This window comes from Bos grunniens, chromosome 10 (genome assembly GCF_055505025.1).
Source record: "Bos grunniens cultivar Pamir isolate PY7600 chromosome 10, Bosgru_T2T1.0, whole genome shotgun sequence".
Taxonomy (NCBI): Eukaryota; Metazoa; Chordata; class Mammalia; order Artiodactyla; family Bovidae; genus Bos; species Bos grunniens.
The window spans coordinates 71202690-71227233 of NC_141174.1; the positions used below are offsets into that span (position 1 = coordinate 71202690).

General features: G+C 37.8%; 1 non-coding gene across 1 annotated transcript; it reads left to right on the forward strand.

The window, feature by feature from the left end:
• The first annotated feature begins 21902 nt into the window (after positions 1 to 21902).
• On the forward strand, positions 21903 to 22102 carry LOC147364802 (small nucleolar RNA SNORA74). Its single transcript, XR_015135613.1, has one exon. It is a non-coding gene; the product is annotated as a small nucleolar RNA SNORA74 (small nucleolar RNA).
• The last annotated feature ends 2442 nt before the right edge of the window (positions 22103 to 24544 follow it).

Sequence of the window (24544 nt, forward strand, 5' to 3'; positions counted from 1 at the left end):
TGATCGGTTGTGTCGGACATTTTGCAATCCCTTGGTCTGTAGCCTGCCAGGCTCCTCTGTCCATGGAATTCTCCAGGCAAGAATACTGGAGTGGGTAGCCATACCCTCCAGGGATTGAACCTAGGTGCCCTGCACTGCAGGCAGATTCTTTACTGTCTGAGCCACCAAGAGAGCCCTCTTTCTGGTGATGTTTATTTATTTAATAGATATGTGTTGACGCCTCATCATGCCCTAAGCGCCATGACAGGGATGCGGAAAGACTGAGAAGCAAGATCCCAGGGAAGGCAGAGCTCAGGACCTGGGTAACTCAAGACGCTCTTTTATTGAAATGACATTTGCTGTAGGGTGGAGAGTAGATTGGGGAGGGTCAGAATAGTTTCTAGTAGACCCTGCAGAAGGAGACTGTTTGGGAGTTTATGTGCTATTTTAATTATTTTAGTTTTGTCTTAGCCTTATTTTTATTTGAAGAATTAGATAATAAAAATATACAATCACATATTTGCTTTCATACACATATATACAATTTAGGTTTAAATCCCAGTTCTGGGAGACCATGAACAAGTTATTTAACCCCTTTATGTGTCAGTATCTTCATCTGTGAAATGGAAATAATTAAACTTACCCAATGGAGTTATGAGGATTCAATGAGTTGAGGAATATAAATCACTTAGCTCAAGACTTAGCACACAGAAAGCATTTAATAAGGAGTTTTTAACCTTAAATTTGTGTCAGCAACAACTAAAACTAAAAAACAATAGTGTCCTGGGCCATCTTATATAGGTCCTGGGCCAATATATCAAATCTGAATATCTGAGTACTATCTTGGTATATAGCACAGATGAAAATTATTGCAATAAAATTCAATATTTATCACTGATTATTATCAGTTACTATTAACATTAATATATGCAGTGAAACAAAACACTTGTATCTGATTAGCCTTAGTCTAGAGGCTACGTATGTGGGATAATGCATTTTTTTCAAGCATTTATACGTGTAATTGTAATGTTTGGGGCTATATGATTTGAATTGTGGTGTATAAAAATCTATGAAATAATGTTGTATTGCAATGGCTATTTGTGTGCATACACGTGTATGTGTGTATTTCCCTGGGGTGAATGCAGAAGTTTGAGATGGCTGGTGTTATATGAAAGCTGTATTTAAGAAAAATTGTTCATGTACTAGAATAAGGTCAAACCACAAGTGAGCTGAACTTCACCATCTATTAACAAACGAAAATAAAACATTTATTACATTGTCCACTCTTGCTTTTTTTATATTTATGGTATATTCCAAGGAGATTTCCCTGTTGGGATAAAATTTCAGAAGCAGAGAGGGGAAAGCAGGGTGAAGTTTAAATAAAAAATGTTTTATTATTGATTTGGTTGTTGCTGGAGATGACCGTATAGATTGTGGAAATAATATAGTTTATTTTTTTTCTTTTTTTATTGGCTCTACAAAGTAATAGCTTAGCATAGCTATTAGTTTATCCTGTAACTAACCTTTGAACTACTTTCTGAGTTGGTTGTTTTCCAGAAAGTACTATATTCGATAGAATAAACACTGAATGCTTTAAAAATAACGTTAAGTGCTTTGAAGGAGAAGATCCTAAAGAAAAGAACTGCTTTTCCTCTGGTCTATGACATTTTATGGATTTGATATTTTTTACTTTATTATTGTAGTCCTTGTAGTAACAAAATCCTTACTCTGACTAAAATTAAATATCTATCCATACATAGAGTTTATATTTTCAAATGGGTGGAGTGTTTTGTTTATTCATCATAATGGGAAAGAATGAAGAAAAAGCTTGATCAAAACAAAGTTTACAAAGGGATTAAATGTAATATGTAAAAGACTAGCCATTTTTTTTTTTGTTTCTAATGTGAATTATGACATGTGGGACTATGGATAAGATCCATTGAAATTACTTAAGACCACAGAAATGTGTATATGTTCTTAGTCATATATTTTATATATATGCATTATCAGATCAGATCAGATCAGTCGCTCAGTTGTGTCCGACTCTTTGCGGCCCCATGAATCGCAGCACGCCAGACCTCCCTGTCCATCACCAACTCCCGGAGTTCACTCAGACTCACGTCCATCGAGTCAGTGATGCCATCCAGCCATCTCATCCTCTGTCGTCCCCTTCTCCTCCTGCCCCCAATCCCTCCCAGCATCAGAGTCTTTTCCAATGAGTCAACTCTTCGCATGAGGTGGCCAAAGTACTGGAGTTTCAGCTTTAGCATCATTCCTTCCAAAGAAATCCCAGGGCTGATCTCCTTCAGAATGGACTGGTTGGATCTCCTTGCAATCCAAGGGACTCTCGAGAGTCTTCTCCAACACCACAGTTCAAAAGCATCAATTCTTCAGCGCTCAGCCTTCTTCACAGTCCAACTCTCACATCCATACATGACCACAGGAAAAACCATAGCCTTGACTAGACGGACCTTTGTTGGCAAAGTGATGTCTCTGCTTTTGAATATGCTATCTAGGTTGGTCATAACTTTCCTTCCAAGGAGTAAGTGTCTTTTAATTTCATGGCTGCAATCACCATCTGCAGTGATTTTGGAGCCCCCCAAAATAAAGTCTGCCACTGTTTCCACGGTGTCTCCATTTCCCATGAAGTGATGGGACCAGATGCCATGATCTTCGTTTTCTGAATGTTGAGCTTTAAGCCAACTTTTTCACTCTCCACTTTCACTTTCATCAAGACGCTTTTTAGTTCCTCTTCACTTTCTGCCATAAGGGTGGTGTCATCTGCATATCTGAGGTTATTGATATTTCTCCCAGCAATCTTGATTCCAGCTTGTGTTTCTTCCAGTCCAGCGTTTCTCATGATGTACTCTGCATATAAGTTAAATAAGCAGGGTGACAATATACAGCCTTGATGTACTCCTTTTCCTATTTGGAACCAGTCTGTTGTTCCATGTCCAATTCTAACTGTTGCTTCCTGACATTAGCGACCAATACTGTCAATCAAGCATCATCAAACCCATAATGTGCTTATGGAGTATAAAGTCCCACATGATTAACATTTCCAAAACAAGTTTTCCTTTAATACCAGTCCAAAAAAGGGAAGATGCTCTTACATTCAAAACCTTTGAAAAATAATGCATCTGTATTTTCCTCTTTGAGATTTACAATGTTTTTTGATTTATTAAAAGCTCTTCTTGTAAATAAAAATTAAAAAAATTTGAAATTGTTGAAAATAATTTATTCCAAGTAAAATATTAACATCACTCAAAATTTCTGCTACATAGAACATATTCTGGTTCCTATGGAGCAAAATAATTACAGTGGCTCATGATATACACATAAGAAAAGGTATTTTATGGCTCCACCAGCTAGGCTAAGACGAGCTCACCAGGAGACGGGAATTTTTAGGAAGTGTGTGCAATCAAGTCATCTTGATATAGAAGAACCAGAGAAAACCCAGGGCTCTAGCTGATTCATTGGTGCTGAGTGTCAGGCCTTCAGGGCTAGGTGAAGGTCATAATGGGACAGTCAAGAATGTGGGAAAACTGAGGAGTATTGAAGAGGTGGTGTGGTGGTGGAGGTTTAGTCACTAAGTTGTCTTCAACTCTCGTGACCCCATGGACTGTAGCCCACCAGGCTCCTCTGTGGATTTCCCAGGCAAGCATACTGGAGTGGGCTACCATTTCCTTCTCCAGGGGATCTTCCTGACCCAGGGATTGAACCTGTGTCTCCTGTATTGCAGGCAGTTTCTTTACCATTGAGCCACCAGGGAAGCCACAAGACTTAAATGTGGGAAACAGGAGTCGGTCAATTTTTAACAAGAAAAATCTCACTGCAAGAGTGCTAGAAGTCCTTTTTGATGTGATGTCTATTACAGAGTTTAGAAATGGCCTGGATAAAATCTTTAGGACTTAGCTGATAGACCCTTACTTCACAAAGATTGAAGAAAATCATAGGAAATAAGTGTTGTGATCTGTACACCCATGTCAACACCTCTAGTATTTCACATTTTCAGTAGACAGGGGCTATGGTAGCTGCCGTGTAAGTTAGATGACCCTAAGAAGTTCTCCAACACCTTTTGATGGCATGATTAGGAATCAAAATTGGTGGTGCTTCTGTTGGGATTTCCAAAGAATAAATAATATGACTGAAGTTAGTCAATAGGTCTACAGAGTTATACTAGGAGACAGATAGGGTTGTGGAAGACTTTTGCAAAGTATGCCAACCAGAAAACTTTTAATAGAGCAAGGAACAGCAATGAAAATAATCTAAATGGCTATCCATGAACTTTTATATAGTAGAAACAATGTTCTGAAGTATACATGCCAGGGTTACTGGAGATTTTCAACTGCTTTAACCAAGGGCAAAACTTCGTTGATGTTGGTATATGAAGAATGGCTCTGAAACAATAACTTGGTGATTATTTTCACTATTGGGAAATGGTCTGGACTTAAGGATATGATCTGGGTTCAGTTTATCTTTGCAGTCTCAGAATGTAACACTCCTAGCATGTAATAGGCATAATCTAATGCCAGTATATGTTTATGTGGATTAATGTTCAAGTTATAAGGTTATCTGAAGTAATGCAATTATGAGCAGGAAAGGTAAAATATTGATGTGTGTTAGAATACCCTGACATGTGTTTTAAACCTTATAACAAGACTGTGATTACTAAACAGTTCAGTTTGATAGATTTGTTGTATGCTTGTCAAAAACTTGTAGAGTTTTTGGACAACTGGCCTTGTTTCTAAGATCCTATACATGTATGTATCCTATATAAGATCCTATAAATAGTGACTATACAAAAATTGAAGAGCAACCATAATGAGTTCACAATGTAATAAGATCATTTTTAACCTTTTGATCTTTTCTATATATATATAAATTGGATAGTTCCTTCTTTGAAAATGGAATACAGCAATAAAGCAAATATATCCATAGCTTTCATGCATTAAGATGGCCTTTATGTAAGTGGGGATGAAAAGTCAGACTTTCAAATGTATGCATTCCCTTTTTAACTGTATAGTCTCCTCCATTCAGAAATCTCTTTCTGTATCTTGGAACTCTATGAATAAACAGATGGCCTGGGTTGGAAGGATTTTACCTGTGAACCACACTCATATGGAGATACCACCATAAATATAAAAAGCTGATGCAGACAAGTATGTGTAAGACCTTCAGGCATTCCCTGAACCTTGGTGGGGCTGGACTCCCTGGGCACTCATTGTCCTATGCAGCTTTTCCTTTTATCACTTGTCTTTTTTTGTTTCCTTGTTCTTGATCCTGGCCAGTCTTCATGTTCATTTTGGTTTTTCTTGTTTTTTAATTTCAATCAGGAGTTTTGATTTTGATTTCTAATAGATCTCTTATTGGATAGTTTGATTTTATATTATTGACCATGAATTGGACTCAAATTTGATTGATAACTTTTTACCATGAAAATCTTTAATGCCTTTCCCTGAAAAGATTTCCTCACCCACCTGTAGAGTATCTCTCAGGAGCAAATATGGAGGAATTCATCCTTTTATTTCTCTCTGTTGTCACTTCTTCCCATCATGGTGTTCCGTCTTTCCCCCTTTCTCTTTCTCTTCCTTCTCACCCCTTGCTTCTTCCTCTCATTCTTCAAATCACTGGGGCTCCAAACTCATTACATTTTCAGTTTTTTATACTGAAGTGAATAAATTTGTTCTAAAATTAATAGCCTCAGTTAACAGATCAAGGAACAAAAGATGTATACAAGGAATAAAAAGTGGTAGCAGAGAAATAGATGGAGTTCTGAACATCATTCTATTTCTCTGCCTTTTTCTACATTAAACTCTTTCTTCCTGCATCTGGACCCTCACCCAGGCATAGCTAGCCACACTATTCTTCAAGTAATGCTTTAAAACTCATTTCTTCAGAGACATTTCCCCTTGCCTTCTAGACTTCGACTTTTATATGACTGAATTATAGCCTATAGACTGAATGCCTCAAATTTAATTAATAGTCTAGATGTATTGATAGAGAAAACAGTGGGCTCAAATGCCATTCTTCCAGAAATTTTGGGCAGTTCCCAGGCAATCAGAAATGTGTGACAAGTTCCTTCAGTACAGAAGATGCTGCGGTAGGCAGCCTGTAAATTGGCTTCTAAGATCCCCGTCTTGTGGAATTTGTGCCCCCACAAGCCTTGTGTGTGGGCTAGACATCGTGACTCACTTCTAAAGAATAGGATTTGGAGGGGGGGATGATTTGGGAGAATGGCATTAAAACATGTATAATATCATAAAAAAGAGAAAGAAAAAAAAAGAATAGGATTCAGCAAAAGTGATGAGGTGTCTCTTCTGAAATTAGGTTACACAAAGACTGTGACTTTCATCTTACTGGTTCTCTCATGGTCTTCCTGTCATTATCTCTCTCTCTGAGCCCTCGCCTTGAGGGAAGCCAGATGCCATGCTGTGAGAGGCCCTGTGGAGAGGGTGCATGACAGGAATTGATGTTTGTAGCCAACAGCTAGCAACATCTTGAGGCTTACTGCCAGTCAGGTGAGTGGGCTTGAGAGACCTTCCCTTGGTTCATCCTTGAGATGTAACTCTGAGAATCTTGAGCCATGGGACTCAGCTAAGCCAAGCCTGGATTTCTTAACCACAGAATCACTGAGATAATAAGTGTTTATTGTTTTAAGTCATGAAGTTTTGAGTTTGGGGATAAATTCTTACACAGCTGTAGATAAACAATATAGATTTTTCTGGAAGTGGGTTGAAGCTGGAAGGATATTGAGAAGCAGGTTAGAGAAAGCCTAAGTTCCTTGAACACCCAGGACAATTTCATCTGTATCCTACAAATTACATCTAACAAGAAAACATTAACAATAACCTCTATTAAATGTAACAAAGGACATTTGATAGTGTTTTCACACACACAAAAATGCTGATATTAAGGTACCTTAAGTATTGTGGATATTCAAGCTAGTGAATATCTGTGATTTCACATATTGGTAGCCTTTTATATATGTAATTTCATCCTTCTCAGACCATATAATGTACACCTCACATGACGGATGTGTATGGTGATTTGATGTAGGGCAGGATGCTCTTCTATAGCTTTTTATGAGGTTCTGAATCTTCCCATTAACTTTTTATGGATATATCTGGCTCAAATCTGTGCCTGTGAATAAATGATCATATTTTCTTTTCTCTCTAATGGAGGCAATGCAACTCACTTCAAATCTTGATTCTGTTTACTAAACAATTTCCATTATAAATAAACACATTAGGTTATGCATAATGTTCTTGACAGTTTGACTATCTGATCATAGTACAAAGGTATATTCCTTTTGCAAAGTCTTGAACTAAATCCATTTAGTGTTTTTTCTTTACATTAGTGGGGGAGAAAATTGTTACTTATCCTGAAGGAATTCTTACTCATGGGTAAGGGAGAAAAGGATATTCATTGTTTAAGTGACTAAAGACATTTGAGTGGAGATATAATGTGTTATTTTATAGATGGCATTCCTTTGGAAGTAAGCATAATTAAATCTTTCAATGTATCATCAGGTAATGTATATATGTGTATATGTACATGTATCTCTCTTTTTCTCTGTCCCTATCTCTCACATATATAGTAATATAATGCTGCTGCTGCTGCTAAGTCGCTTCAGTCGTGTCCGACTCTGTGCGACCCCATAGACGGCAGCCCACTAGGCTCCTCTGTCCCTGGGATTCTCCAGGCAAGAATACTGGAGTGGGTTGCCATTTCCTTCTCCAATGCACGAAAGTGAAAAGTGAAAGTGAAGTCTAGTGGGACAAAAGGTAAATATGAGGAAATGCTCTTGGTTCTACTGGCATGTGATTATTTAGTAGAACGTCAGTAACTTGGTAACAACATGGTTCAACTTTCCAGCATCAATAATTTCTGCTTCCATCACCACCAAGGACTTATATGTATACTTTAAAAGTTACCTTTATAAAGGAACATTACATACATAAACAATCTTAGCAGCAGGTAAGGTAGAGTGCTATTTAGGTGATGTACTTTGAATAAAAGTCTCTAATCAGAAATATCTTCCTCTATGAATGCCACTAGTCCTAAATTTAAAATTTTCACATAAACTTAAGGATCTTTCAAGAAGCTGTACATTTCAACTAGGTTAAGCTATCACTCTAAGGGGAGTTATCCAACAATTAGCTTGTTGAAAGAGAACGTGAAAGTGAAGTCACTCAGTCGTGTCTGACTCTTTGTGACCCCATGGACTGTAGCCTATCAGGTTCTTCTGTCCATGGCATTTTCCAGGCAAGAGTACTGGAGTGGGTTGCCATTTCCTTCTCCAGGGGATCTTCCCGACCCAGGGATCGAACCTGGGTCTCCTGCATCGCAGGCAGATGCTTTACTGTCTGAGCCACCAGGGAAGCCCAGTTAGCTTGTTAGCAGGAATTAACTAGTTTATGGGAATAATTGCTACTCATCATTATGCTGTAGAAAAAGGACACAGACTGTCAAGTTTGATGGCAGTGGTTAGAACCAAGGAATTGTATTTAGGGTTACTGAGTCTTGTAACCCAGCTCCCCCTGTTCTCCATTGCTCAGGGCCCTGGAAAGCTAGGAAGAGGACAAGAAAGAGCAAGGTGGTACTAAAAAAGTGGCATAGCATGTTTTAAAGACACATTATCTTTATATCAATCTTTCTTAAAGCTGAAATTTGTTACATTTTTCCTTTGTGGTTAAATATAAACAACTTATAGATGAAGCCTGTATGAGGAAAGCCTCTGTAAGGAAAGACCCTATTGCCTTAATAACTTAATTATCATGAAGAACTCATTTTTCAGATTGATTCTGATCATTTTCAAGTGCATATTACATGGTTTCACTACTACTTTTAATGTTTTAGTAGACATCAGGTGCAAAAAGGGTTTCCCAGGTGACTCAGTGGTAAAGAATCCACTTGCCAATGCAGGTGACAGGGGAGACGCAGTTTTGATCCCTGGGTCAAGAAAATCACCTGGAGGAGGAAACGACAACCCACTCCAGTGGTCTTGCCTGGAGAATTCCATGGGCAGAGGAGCCTGGTGGGCTACAGTCCATGGGGTAGCAAAGAACTGGATATGATCAAGTGACCGAGCACACGCGTGCTCACACACATACACACAGGTGCATAAAACTGGATTATCCGTAATCTTTGGTAACTGTTGGTTCATTCATGACTTCTTCCTTTCCTTCCTCTCTCCCTCCTTTCTTTTTTTCCTCCCTTTCTCCCTCCTCCCTGCCTTTCTCTGTCCCTCCTTCATTTATGTAATGAATTAGGAAACACAAAATTTGAGACCTTGACAGCAACTTCTCTCTGGCTGTGCGGCCCTCTGCAGCATCCTCACTCTGTCTATTCCTACCTAACATAATCACCATCCCAAGTCTTGTGTTTATTGTTCTCTTGCTTTGCTTTTTGTATCATTTTATCCCATTTAACTGTATTTCTAAAAAGAATATATCTATATTTTAATTATTTTAACTTTAAAGGGATCATGCTTTATGTAGTCATTTGTGGCTTTTAAAATCTAATATAAAATTAAGATTATCCATACTGTTGCACTGTAAACAGCTGTAGAGTATAATCATTCATTTTGATTTCTGCATAATAGTTTGCAGATTAAAGAAATATCCAGTTGAATAGTCTCCTTTCTCTACTCTTTACCTCTTCTCCTTACCTCTCCTCTCGCTTTTCTTTCTCTTGTTCTCCCTGTATTCCTGTTCTCTCTCCAATTCACAACTTTTTAATTGCAGCTGTTACATATTTCCATCTGAAAGTCCTGTAGACACCAACTACATTTCCAAAACAGATTTTCTCTTCACATTCCTTCTCTCCCCACAATTCCCCATCAGAGCCCTGAGACAAATGCCCAGCATTCCAAGAAAGAGAATTTGAAAATAACTGAATAAGGCAGTTACCAGATGCATGCATATATTAGAACTCTATTAGTTCACTTCAGTGGGTGTCAAACTTCATCAGAAACACCTGTGACTTGCTAAACCACAGGTTGCCGGACCCCACCCCAGCATTTCTGATTCAGTGAATCTGGGGTGGAGTCTGATAATTTGCATTCCTAAGCTCCCAGGTGATGCTAATTTTGAGAAGTACTAGTACAGGCTTCCCTGGTGGCTCGGACAGGAGACTCAGTTGGATCCCTGGGTTGGGAAGATCCCCTGGAGAAGGAAATGGCAACCCAGTCCAGGATTCTAGCCTGGAGACAGCCCAGGCAGCCAGTTACGACTAAAGTGCTAGCGTGCACGTGTGTGTGTGTGCGTGAACTCTCACGCGCGCGTGCGGGCAATCACACACTACATTTAAAACATTTTTTGAAGTACTCCATGACCCAAACCTTGTATTAGTATCATAGAATGAAGCACCTTTCAGGATGTGTTTGAAAGCTGAACTCCAGTTGATCTGGCTAACAATCCAATAATCTTTCAATTATGCAAGACAAAATATATTGGTCCTTTCTTTGAACTTTATAAATTTAAATTTACACTTGCCTTTCTTGTATATTCATCAAGGAAATTTCATTTCCTGAAATTAAAAAAAGAACAAGTTTTAAAGTAGTGCCATTTATTTCATACTTTTGTGGGACACATTCTGATTATCTTCTTTAACTTCTACCTACAGATATACATCCCTAATTTACCTAAAAGATATGATTCTGATTGACTGCATGTGGTACACAGTTCTACACACCTAAAAATATTTTAAATGCACTAAGCAAGCTACCTCTTTAGAAAACTGTGCATAATTATTCTCCAATTTTTATCTTCTGTAAATTTAGGATTTTGTGTATAATGTCTTCTTGAATGAGAGCAAATATGCCCATGAGAAATACAACAATCTGATAGATGCATTAGGAAGGAATGTGGTAAGAGAAATAGTGACTTCCATTAGATACCCATGTGCAATTTTAAGGACCAAAGTTGTCCATTTTCATTGTATGTCATGTGCAACTACAGGCCTATCTTTCCCCAGCTCATAAATGCTACTGATTTGCATCTTCCTGGCTGCTACAATATACCCATAAACCTCTCTTTGAAGAAACACAGCTTCCATCAAAACAAGTCTTTAAAAATATTTACCAAGCTGTAATAAACAACACTCCTCCAATGTGCTACATATAAAAAAATAACCTCTTGATGGACAATGTCAGTTTTATTTTCACTAATTAGGCTCTGCACATTTGCCAACACTAGTAAATTATATGGTCAACCAAGCTTACGAAAATAAAGCTTTTTTTTTAATTTGAAGAGATGATCTATATTCTCTTCTTGGTTATTCCGATAGATAAAATATCATCTCTTCAAAACTGTTCCCTTGGCACTATGAGGATATATAGTTTAGTAAATAGAAATGTACCAGATCAAATTATATTGCCTTTAGCAAATAATAGCAATGTTAAGCTTCTTGGTACAGACTAGGTCATTCAATACATTTATTAATTTGTGCTATTCAAAGTAAGAATTCAAATAGCACAGTAAACATTTTGGCTGGAGTGGAAAATGGATTGCTGCTATACCAGGACTGAAGGCAACCTGGAAACTTGAGCAGTGTAGCCATGGGGCAGACATAGATTTGAGCCAGAATGAGTCTGCTAATAGCAATGGGTGCATTGACTGCATTTGGGAAATCTATCTGCTGATTGATCTATCTCATAAAAACAAAAGAAACAAACAACAGGAGTAATCTTAATACGAATTAAGCATAAATAATAGAAATAACATAAGTGAACAATTTCTGATGATTTACCATACACGAGCTATTTCAATTATGGCTTTCTGAAAAATTCTTCATCTTTTCTGCTGCTGCCGCTGCTAAGTCGCTTCAGTCGTGTCCGACTCTGTGCGACCCCAGAGACGGAAGCCCACCAGCCTCCCCCGTCCCTGGGATTCTCCAGGCAAGAACACTGGACTGGGTTGCCATTTCCTTCTCCAAAGCATGAAGGTGAAAAGTGAAAGTGAAGTCACTCAGTCATCTTTTCTAATTACCCACAAAAATACTTGTTGCCCTGTGTATTTTTCCCCTGTATTTCTTTCTTGCTCACCCTTTCTTCTTTCTCGTCTTTCTCACTTCTCTCTTTCTCCACTACATTTTCTCTTTCTTATCTTAAATTTCTTCTTTCCTTTCCCTTTTTACATGCCTCTCTGCACATCCCTCTTTTTTGTTCTTCCTTTCATGTCAAGCATTGACAAAGTATTGAACAGGGAAACAAAAGATGTGCAGGTTTCTGTCTTAGACTTCCTCAGTGAAGTATAAAAAGAAAACATACAATAATGTTAAGGAAGAGAAACTATAAAAGAAATTTACTGTTGTTTAGTTATTAAGTTGTGTCTGAATCTTTTGTGACCCCATAGACTGTAGCCTACTAGGCCCCTCTGTCCATGGGATTTCCCAGGCAAGAATACTGGAGTGGGTTGCCATTCTTCCTTCTTCAGGGGATGTCCCTGACCCAGGGATTGAATCTGTATGTCCAGCCTTGGCAGGCAGATCCTTTACCACTGAGCCACCAGGGAGGCCCATAAAGACCTAGAGGGACTTATACAATTCATCTTCAAGCGGTGGCAGAGTAGTTGACATAATTTTGTAGCTGGATTCACTCTTTCACAAAACAGGCTTCACCATTTATTACCTGTGAAATAGTCTCCTAATGGTCTCTGCATAGTCCCTACCAGTCCGTGCTGTCCACGGCTGTTCGCACGTATCATATTTCTCACCAGGTTAATATCCTTAATTTCAAGCAAATCACTCATTCATACCCCCAGTGATGAAAATATTGCTCTTTTCTGCTTGTGGGGGAAGTAAAAAACTCTTAATGTAGCAAATATATCTATCACACTGGTCTATGCTGGCTTTCATTTTTAATCCCTTCTGTGCAGTGGCTTCCTCCTTCCACCTATTCATCTCTTATTCATTCTTTGAATCACCTTAGATATTCTTTGTACTTTCCCTTTTAAGCCTTTTCTGATTTCTTGTTAATCTTGAGTTTGTTGCTTCTTGGTCCTGAAGGTGTTTGGTGTTTCTTTTTAATTTTAATGTAATTTAATTTTGCTTTTTAATGCTTCTTTAAAAGCACATTCTTGTCCTCAGTATAATGTAGTTATTTTATTTTTCATCATAAAGTTAATATATGCCTTTTATATCATTGTTCTTCTAGAATGTTTTCTATGCATAAATTTTATAATTTATTACATCACTTTTAAAATAAACAAGCCTCTTCTTGAGAGATTTAATAAATTTTAATTTATATATATATTTTAAGGTTCACATCTCTATTCTTATTTTTTAACTTAAAATTTTTGTAATACATATATTTTTCATAATATTTAATCTTTTTTATAGAGCTGAAATTTTTTTTAGATCCAAATAGATTATAGATTATAATTTCCAAAGAGATAAACAATTCTGCTAAAATATATGTTGATTTTTTTCTTCACTGTCTGGGTATTGCATTATATTTTTCAAGTGGATTGCTTGGGAATCCTTACAAAACCCTGCAAGACAGATGTGTTCAACCTTATTTTACAGATGAGGAATCTCAAACTCTGAGAAGTTAACCATTTGTTCAAGGTCAAACAAGCTGTGGTGTTAAAATGGGGTTCATGTTTTATTACAGTGTCAATAGTTACAGTTTCTTGTTCACTAGGAAACCTAAATGTAAGATTAATCTTCTTTCCTTATTTCTTTCCAAGACTCTATTTTTGATTTTTACCTGATCTTTATTTCTTATCAACATTAGAAATATTGCTAAGTTTTTTAAAAATCACAATATAATTCTGATTGGATTTTGTGTATTATGTGCATATGAATTAATTAGGGAAAGTAACTCGTTGCCTGCAAATGAGAAGATACAGACTTTTAAGTATATTTTTGTATACATGCTGAAGTTTTAGGAATCAAGTATTACAATGTCTATAACTTTCTTCTAAATGCCTTAACAAAAAACAGAAAAGATATACAATATATAGATGTAAGGACAAAATGAGAGAGAAAAATTTGGGCCAAAATTTTAAAATTGATAGATTTGATTTAAAAAATGGAGATATTTATTGTATTATTCTGGTAACTTTTTTTGTAGGTATAAAAGTTTCCAAAATGAACAGCTAAAAAAACCTTATACTTGGTCAATTTATTGAGTAATCTTATGAATTCTAAGCTTTTGTGTTGAGTTTCTTTTGTGGTAAGACTCTAGGTATATAACCATATCAATTGTAAATCATCAAAATTTTGTCTTGTATTTTCTAACAGTAAATCTCTTATTACTGCTTTATATCTTTTTGAAATTAGACAAAAATTTTAAGAATTCTGTTAAATGAAAACATCAGATGTCATTTTAGTGCTATTCTTCCTACGTTTAATTGACATACCTCTAAATTTAGTTACAATAAGATCTATCTATTCAGATGTGTCTGTATCTTTCATTTTTAAAATTTTGTTAAGAAACCTATTTCCTATTCTTTGTTCCCACTGAGGTTTCCTTCCACATGGCTAATGAATTTTGTCAATCTATTAAATAATACAGTCTTTTCTAAATCACTAATATTTCATTTTCACTAGTTTCCCTTACCAGAGATTAGCACATGGTCACAGCAAAAATACCAGGGACAAATAAATGCACAATAAACATTTGTTAAACAAAAGGAAGAGGCAAAGAAAAGCAATAAGTAGAGAAGGATTACAAAGAAGAAAAGGAGAGTCAAAAATAATCTGCATTTTTCACTTTAGATGCTGTCATAGTTCTGATTTAAGGGGGATTTTTGTTTGATTAGAATTTTAAATATTGCTTTCATTGAATCATATTATGTACATGCTGGCACATGATAGGAACTCAATATACTTCCTTACTTTAACTTTTCTTCTGTTTTTCGTATAGTTTCTTCTTCATAGGCAAATGCTCATTTAATCTGTCATGGATAACAAGGACATGGTTACTGTTGAAGAAAATGACAGCTAAAGAATCTGCCTTGGCTTTGCATAACTGTACCCAGGGACCAGGGAGCCTGCTGGGCTGCCGTCTCCGGGGTCGCACAGAGTCGGACACTACTGAAGCGACTTAGCAGCAGCAGCACAGTCTCCTAGTCATCCATGTGGAGAAGGCAATGGCACCCCACTCCAGTACTCTTGCCTGGAAAATCCCATGGGCGAAGGAGCCTGGTGGGCTATAGTCCATGGGGTCGCTAAGAGTCAGACACGACTGAGCGACTTCACTTTCACTTTTCACCTTCAAGCATTGGAGAAGGAAATGGCAACCCGCTCCAGCCTTCTTGCCTGGAGAACCCCAGGGATGGAGAAGCCTGGTAGGCTGCAGTCCATAGGGTCGCACAGAGTCGGACACGACTGAAGCGACTTAGCAGCAGCAGCAGCAGTCATCCACATAGAGCCTGTAAATAAAGCCTCAAGTGGTTGTCTAGTGGATTTCAACTACTTTTTCATTTCAATATACTTAAAAAAATGAGGTGGTACCTCTAACTGTAACTATCCAAAGACCCAAATTACATTTCCCCCCCTTTAATACATTTTCCATGATACACACTGTTGGAGGCAATTTATGAGACCTTAACTTTTAGATAGTAAGTTAAAGTGAAATTAAAATGAGGACAAATAAAAATTAGATACAGGAATCTGAAAAACTGCATAGTTCCTGTAACATGCTGGATAAGGAGGCTCTGTTTCCAAACTCTGGAAAAGTAAGGAAGATGCCCTTTAATTTCTTTTTCCTTCCTTCCTCCCCATTTCTCTTCCATCTTTCCTCCCTCCTTCCTTTTCTTCCTTCCTTTTTTTCCTTTTAAATAAGCTGTTTATTTTTCACAACCCCCTTCTCAGCAGCTCCTTCTCTCCATCTTTTACAGGCTCTCCCTAACAATAGGGAACAGGTACAGCCGCCTCGCACGGGTGTTGCACATGCGCAGAACTTCCCGACCCTGTAGCCGGCATATCAGACCTGATGAACTGCGGCGTGGTGGCAGTGTTCACACAGTGCAGAGGTTACGCAGGTTAACGCGAGACGCCTCTGTGAGGCTGGTGGTCATCCAGGGATCAGTACCCACTGGAAGTCGGGCTCTCAGAAGGCGGTGTGGATCCAGTTAGGGAAGGTTCTAGGCCTGGAACGTCCACCACAGGAGTGGTTCCAGTGGCAGTGGCAAACTTCAGACCAGTTTATGGGTCAGCATTCCTGGAGAATGTGGCGCTGACCTCAGTAGTTTTCAAAGGCAACAGTGGCAGGAACCTCCTTCAGAAGTTTCTTCCAGCTTCTCTTCAGAGTAATGAGGTAACGCTATCATTTTTCCCTTTGTAAATGAGTGTTGCTATTGGAAATGAAGGTTGGTGCCACCTGAGTGGGTTCCTCCTGCTGCTGCTAAGTCGCTTCAGTCGTGTGCGACTCAGTGCGACCCCATAGACAGCAGCCCACCAGGCTCCCCCGTCCCTGGGATTCTCCAGGCAAGAGCACTGGCGTGGGTTGCTATTTCCTTCTCCAATGCATGAAAGTGAAAAGTGAAAGTGAAGTCGCTCAGCCATGTCCGACTCTTAGCGACCCCACGGACTGCAGCCTACCTGGCTCCGCAGTCCATGGGATTTTCCAGGCGAGAGCACTGGAGTGGGGTGCCATCGCCTTCTCCGAGTGGGTTCTTACTGCAAAGGAATTTGAGGACATTCTCTTCTTTCATTTGTAGGACATCAAGCGGTCTGTGCATGATCAATTTGCCCTTTAAATTATGATGGGAACACAGAACAACACCTTCCTGGGTAGGGTGGAAAGTCCTCTTTAATTTTGTCAGGTTTATTTTATCTGTCAAAGGAAAAGAGTAATTCTTTTGAAATTCATTTTTTGGGGTAGTGATTTGAAAGGGAATAAACAATATTTTAGTGATAAGCTGGTATCTAAAAATCTAATTTCACTTGAAATTATTTAATATGTCAAGAATTATATTTGTAGAGAGTACAGTCTATTCTTGGAAACATTTATGTTATTAAACACTGGAAAAAGACAATGCTGCCATTAGGTAGTATTCAGGACTAACTGATGAGTGCTGACTCTTAGCAAATATGTACTTTGATAAGACTTGCCAGGCAACTTGCAAGTAAATCTCAATGAATGCAGGCCAAAGTACTGTTGATCAAACCCTCAGGCAGAAAGACTAGAGAGATGGAGATGGAGATGGCTCCGTGACCATTTCACCATACGTGTGCGTGCTAAGTTGCTTCAGTCATGTTCAATTCTTTGCGACTCTGGACTACAGCCTGCCAGGCTCCTCTGTCCCTGGGATTCTCCGGGCAAGAATACTGGAGTGGGTTGCCATGCCTTTCTCCAGGGATCTTCCCCAACCCAGGATCAAGTCCATGTCTTGTCTCTTATGTCTCCTATATTGGCAGGCAGGCTCTTTACCACCAGCGGATCTTCCCCAACCCAGGACCAAGTCCATGTCTTGTCTCTTATGTCTCCTATATGGGCAGGCAGGCTCTTTACCACTAGCGCAATCTGGGAAGCCCATTTCACCATACATTTGTGACAAAGAAACAAAAGGAAAAATCAGAGTCAGTTCTTAGACTTCTACAGTCTAAACACCCTGGGAAATCCTAGAGAACTTGCCAGAACACCATCAAGCACAGAGGGAAAAATTACAATTTGCCAACAAGTCACTCAGCCAACCAGCACTGTAAACAGCCCAGACTCAACTACGTAGCTGCCCCCAGACCTGTCTGGGTCCAGCCCCTCCTCCTTCCCATCCACTGCTGCCACGCAGTGGGACCTCAACACTGTGATAACCCATCTTCCCTCCTCCTGCCTCGCCCCACAAATTCGTCTCCTGGAACCCATCCTGCCACTCCATCTCCTCATCCTTTCTCTCCTGGCCCAAGCCAGATGCTCCCTCACCTGCTGGTGTGCATGGAGTGCCCTGTACCCATCTTCTCCTGATTTGGGATGCACATAAAGGCTGCTGTTCCCCTACTGGGTTACAGCCGTCTCGAGGACAAGAGACAACGTCTTCTCCATCATCTGTCAGTGGACACTCCACAAAGGCTGGGCCTCGTCTCTCTCATCTCTCGTCCCCAGCCCCCAGAGGGGCGCTGCTCTAATGGCCACCCCCGTCCCTTCCCCCTAAAAAAAAAAAAAAAAAAAAACTTAATGATACTGCAAACCATTTTGGACATTATCTTTCATTCACCCATCTATCCACTCCTCTATCTATCCATCCATGCAACCACTCATGCTTTCATAGTTCAAAAACAAATTATCAAATAATAATTTTCATGCCTTTATTTACAACAATAAATCTACTCTTTTAGGCAAAGTTACTACTTTTTTTCTGTTGAGAAATATACATGAGACACAGGACAAAGTCCCTAACAAGTGTTCTCTAAATATTGTGTGAATAAATATCTAGGCAGTAGAAATGAGACAGATCAATTAGTTCATATTATCTACAAATAGCTACTTTAAAATGATTTTCATCTAAAATTTCCTTATATAGTTTCAAATTCCATATAATTGCTTACATCCATCTAAAAAATGAATCTACCTCATGATAACATATTTTAGGAGGAATTTTACCATCTTGATGAAACAGAGACATGAGGACTAAATGATGGTGTAGTTTGAGAATTTTCAGCTATTTCAACAGTGTTTTCAGAGTTTTGATTAATGGACCAATATCAGCCTGGAGATTGTATTTCCAATGACAAACCATCACAATATTGTAATTGTCCTGCAATTAAATAAATAAAATTTAAAATGTCTATCATAGATTCTTCTTTCTCAAAGTTTATTTAAATAATTGGAATGAAGACTTAGATACATTGTGTTCATAGAAGATACAGAATTGAGAGATATATATGAAAACATGAAAGTGAAAGTGAAGTCGCTCAGTCGTGTCCGACTCTGCGACCGGTGGACTGTAGTCCACCAAGCTCCTCCGTCCATGGGATTCTCCAGGCAAGAATACTGGAGTGGGTTGCCATTTCCTTCTCCAGGGGATCTTCCCAACCCAGGGATTGAACCCAGGTCTCCCACATTGCAGGCAGATGCTTTAACCTCTGCGCCACCAGGGAAGCCCCTTATGAAAACATTGGACCCATCAAATCACTATGGGATAAGACCAACACAATGAAGTTTAATAGTCACACACACACAATGCAAAGTAAGATGTGTAAGTATGTAGTCTTGCATTTTGGTTAACAATATCAACTAGAAGAATACATCTCAAGATTATCTCTTTTTTAAAAAAAAATCTGAGCTCTGTACTAATAAAAATTGAAAACTAATATTTATTAATAAACATGTTTGTTATACAGTCATTTATAAAAGTAAATATTCAAAAGAGAAAAGTATTCTAATCATGATACAGTCACTTAATGAAATACCATGCATCATTAAAATGAAAATTACAAAGAGAGTTTCCAATAACATGGTAAGATGCTTATGTATATTAATAGTAGTAAAAACCCAGATTGCTAGTTGGATGTCTTAACCTAAAGAAGCAATTAAGATGCTGTGCAAATTAAAAATTTAACAAATATGCATCAAATACTATCTTTGTCTTTCTAATATGCACTGTCTCTTAGTTCTACTTTTTGCCTCAATTTTTATACTGGATATATATTATTTATTATAATTATATGAAAATTTTAAAATCGGTTACAGTAGTAGTAGATTGAGGATACCTGGCTTGAAAGCAGTTAATTCTGATGGCTAATGACAATCATAGTTTGTTGAAAATCCTGTGCTTTTCGTGCTTTAGCTAACTTAATCCTTACAACAAATGTGAATCCACTTAAGCCTCACAACAACTATATGAAGTATATATCATCATCTTCATTTTAAAATTCAAGCTTAAAGGCCAAATTATTAGTATATGGTAAAAAATCATACTCTGAAAGTTAAACATGAGCCTACAGTGAAATTTATAATAACATCATAAATTGTGATAAGATAATATATGTAAAGAACTTGCCTCAGTCCTAATAAGTATTAATAGAAAGGCTTATGATTACATTGGACGCACACACACAAGATTTTGGTGGTAGTGAGAGGTCTGACATACTCATTTTACAATATTTTAAAGAGTTGTATGGTAAATAAAGAATTTTTTTTTGTAGTTTCAAAGGATTGTACTGGGAGAAATTCCGGAAATTAAAATTTCCATTCAATATAAAAATCCTAAGATACTGGCTTACTTAGCTCTTTTTTCCTAGAAATATTAAAGCACAGTCTAAATGATCATGTATCAGAATATTACATAAAGGAAATTTTATGTTGTATAAAGATTGTGTGACCATTTATTTAAAATCTAAAGATTTTTTAATCCCAGCATCCTATAATTCAGTTGTATTTTATCTTTCTTAATTCTTCATTATTTTCCACATTCTTCATATGTCCTGTCAAGAAGTGCATCTATTCCTTTACTGCTTTATTTCAATGTAGGCACTTGTTATAGGAACTAAATGAATGTCCTCTTCACCTTCACGGCTAGAAAGTTTTAAACCTTATTGCAGATTCGGTTTCAAATACCCATTACAAGCAAATCTGAGTTTTGGATGAACCTGATAAGATGGATGTTGTCCAAAGAAATCAAATATGATCTCCTTTGCATGTGATGGGGCAGGTGGTGTCTCAGAGGTCTGCTCTTGGGCAATGATTTGGATTTGGAGCCAAAGCAGGCGGAGACAATTAGCAGAGGCAAATCTTAGGGGTTTCCAAGGTCAGTACACAAGGTAAACAGTCTGGGAGTAGCTGCCAAAGCCAAATGGAACAAAACAAGGAGGGTGAACCATTCTCAAAGCCAAGAGGGAAGAAAGCAAGAGCAGATAATTTCTGAAACGGCTTACAGCAATGGAATAAAGACAAGAGTGGAGAACTTCTCCAATCTGGATTTCAGATTATGTCATATCCACAACCTTAGGAACTGTGGTAATGGCTGGGAGACGCAGACACCAGAGTGCACAGTAAATTGATACTATCAGGTAACATTAATTTATTAAAAAATATTTAATGAATGTGTCTTAGGCACTTTGCTAAATACAGTGAAAAAAAAAAAGTATAGATTTTGTCTCAAAGAGCTTAGTTTCTAAAGGAAACTAAAGGAAAGTGTGAAAATAGATGTCATTCCTAAATTAATTGGTAAGAGAAAAAAGGATTTAGTATTGCCTGAGTGTGTAAATAGGCAAGTAGGCAAATATGGAGAAGGCAATGGCACCCCACTCCAGTACTCTTGCCTGGAAAATCCCACGGAAGGAGGAGCCTGGTAGGCTGCAGTCCATGGGGTCGCTGGGAGTCGGACACGACTGAGTGACTTCACTTTCACTTTCACTTTCACTTTCATGCATTGGAGAAGGAAATGGCAACCCACTCCAGTGTTCTTGCCTGGAGAATCCCAGGGACGGGGGAGCCTGGTGGGCTGCAGTCTATGGGGTCGCACAGAGTTGGACACGACTGAAGCAACTTAGCAGCAGCAGCAGCAGGCAAATATGGGGGAAGAATGCAAATAATTTGGGAAAAAAATTTCTAAAAGATGTTGCATCATTTTAAACTTTCTAGTTCAGTATAATTCTACTCTTAAAATGAATTTAATTTATGAAAGCAAATGCACTAAGTAATAATTCAAAAGCATTAGTGTGAGAAGAGCACTGGCAACCAATCCATGCCCTCTGTGTGAAGTTTCTAAAGATCAGAGTGGTTGAAGGACTTGTCCAAATCACAGAGCAGTTCTATTTGTGGGAGTTCTATTTGTCTGATTAATAGTCATTCTCAGGAAATGATTGTTCATGTAAGTCTATATTAACTAGTGGTAAACCACTTTTTGTTAAGCATTTTTATATCCTCATTAAATTGCACATGACATAGTTTGATAAGTCTGTTGTTCAATGGCTGAAAGCACCATGACTGATAAACTTACTCAAACTGATGCATGAAAATTTATACATCATCCAGCAGTTGTCAGCTATCCAGGCTAGCGTGATGCCTCAGATGGTGTTACACTGTTGGAAGAGCAAGCACTGCCTTTATCGAGGTCTGACTTCAGCACTGTTTTGGTGTTGTGGCTGAGTACCTCTGGGCAGTGTTTTGCACCTCTGAGAGTGGAGTAACTCCTTCTGTGGAGTTGGTCCTAGAAAAAAAGAAAAAAAAAAAAAAAAAGAAAATTTATACAACCCCCAAACCATGTGTGGCTGAGTGATGTACATGCTAACGCTGTGTGAAAATGCATTTTGGATTCTATATTATTTCTTCTGGTTGTTCCCTCTGATGTAGTATTAGAACATGCTTAATTACAAATACTATATCATTCTAATCAAACACTGGTATGGATCATGATAGCCAACTCCTTTCTACTGCCTTTACACCATGTTGTTAAGGGTTCTACTGTGACTCAGTACTAATGCCACACAATGATGCTGAAGCTTTCATTCATCTGCGATGCTCTTTACATATCTTTTTAAAAATCACTGGGGAACTAAAAATGAAAAATATGATCTACCTTTGGATATATCATAGTTTTTGTTTTACAATATCTAGTTTTATTTATAACTGTTTTAAAAGTTGAACTTAGAGGGCAAATAGCGCCATTTTACCTGGGTTTGTAGGAGAAATCTCAGACACAGAAAGGTCAGAGTGAGTTAATAACAGAAACACCAAAAAATATAGCTCCCCCCCCCCATAAGCTCCTCTTTCCCAATAAGTATGAAATTTATAAAGTTCAATAAAGACATAAATTCTTTGTAGCCTTCATTTTAGTTAGTGTAAATAACTATTTGCAGAACCAGCAAGGTTAGTTAAAGGAAAGGGGTTATTAAAATATCCAAATCTGCCAATTCAAAATAATCTTGAGATTGAAGGTTTTTTTTTTCCCCCAGAAATTTTCTTAGACAACACTTCAATACTCAAAAGCATATGGTGTTTACAGTTTTACCCACAGGCTATTTTTCCAAAATGACTTCAATGATGGGCAATCACAGGATTTTCAGAATAGGTTTCGTTTCAGAATTTTATTTCCTCTATCCCTTTTCTCACTCTTAACTCTTTGCTACTATCATCGTATCATCTATCACCAAGATAAGTTAATAAGTTTATTAGGTTGTAGGAGTAGTAAAATTGCATGTTTTCTTCAACAATCTATATGAAGCAGAAGTGAGCTAATTATTTTATTCATACATATAAATACACAAACATATGCATATCATTATATATGAAGAATGGTTCTCTCTCCATCTGTATCTATAGTCCACATAAATCTATAAATGGATACTCATTCAAGGATGTAGGACCAATTATACTAAGTGTGAAAAATCTGGCACAACATTTTAGCTGTAACTACTCACAACAATGGAGGGCAGTTTGCAGAAGTGCTTAGTTGCTTAGGGATCCAGTACCAGTAAGTTATGGAGAAGAAAATGGCAACCCACTCCAGTACTCTTGCCTGGAAAATTCCATGGACAAAGAGCCTGGTGGGTCATAGTCCATGGGATCCAAAAGAGTCAGACAAGACCAAGTGAGCATGCACGCATGCACACCCTAGTGAGTTAACATTCCAGGACAGACCCTCAATCAGTATGGTACAAGAGTTGGTGGATAAATAGTCCACCTTTCTCATAGGCTCACTGCAGTGAAGAAATTTTAGGCCGTATTTCACAGTCTCTCAGAGGGTTCCCATCCAAGTGGATTCCTGTTTGTTTACAGAGATATCGTCCACACTGGCACACCTTTGTAAGTGGTCCTTCTTCTCCCCTTTTTTCTCCCCCCTCACAGTACTTCCTGGTTCATCTCTCAAATAAAATACTTGCATCCAGATCCTAGTTTTCTTCTGGAGGGATCTAAACTGAGACCCACTGTAGTAAGCAAATGAAAATGGCACTGCTTTGGTACAAGCAGCCATGCATGCTGTGTGTCCTTTTTGTGCCCAGTGAGGCTCCTCTGAACCACTGCTGAGCTGATCATTCCATTGTATGTGACGTGGAAATCCCTGGGACACACCTGACTCTAATGGTATCACTTTACGGGTTTTTAGTATTTATCTCAATTCTTAGAACTTCTCCTTGGTTACCAGAAGAAACTTGAAAGCTGTGGTGTGCGAGTAGAGGCCTTTGAAGTAGCACGTTTAGGCTTTCTTATGATAAGTGAATTGTATTTTCTTTTTCGGTTAAAAGTATAGGTGGAATCGTCAAACCATTTGCTTAGATAAATCAATTAAGGTCTCTGGGCTTCATCTGAAAAAACACATTAACTTTTAATAAAAAACAACTAGGCCAGATGGGATTTCTTTTTTTTTTTTTTTAGTTCCAAGATGCATGCTTTTTAAATTCTTCAGGATATCCAATTTTAAAATTTTTAACATACTTTTTTATATTTATTTTTTTCTAATTTTAACATCAATCTGTGCTCATTGTAGAAAATTTCAGAATAACAGGCAATATTAAAGTAGAGAACAAAAATAATATTTTTTCTTTCACTCTTAGATTCTACTTGTATATATAGATATAAATCAGCATGTACATATAAACACACACATATATAAATATATACTTAAAACATTAAGACCAAGTTTGTAGCTTGTATTATTTGAAAAACTGAACT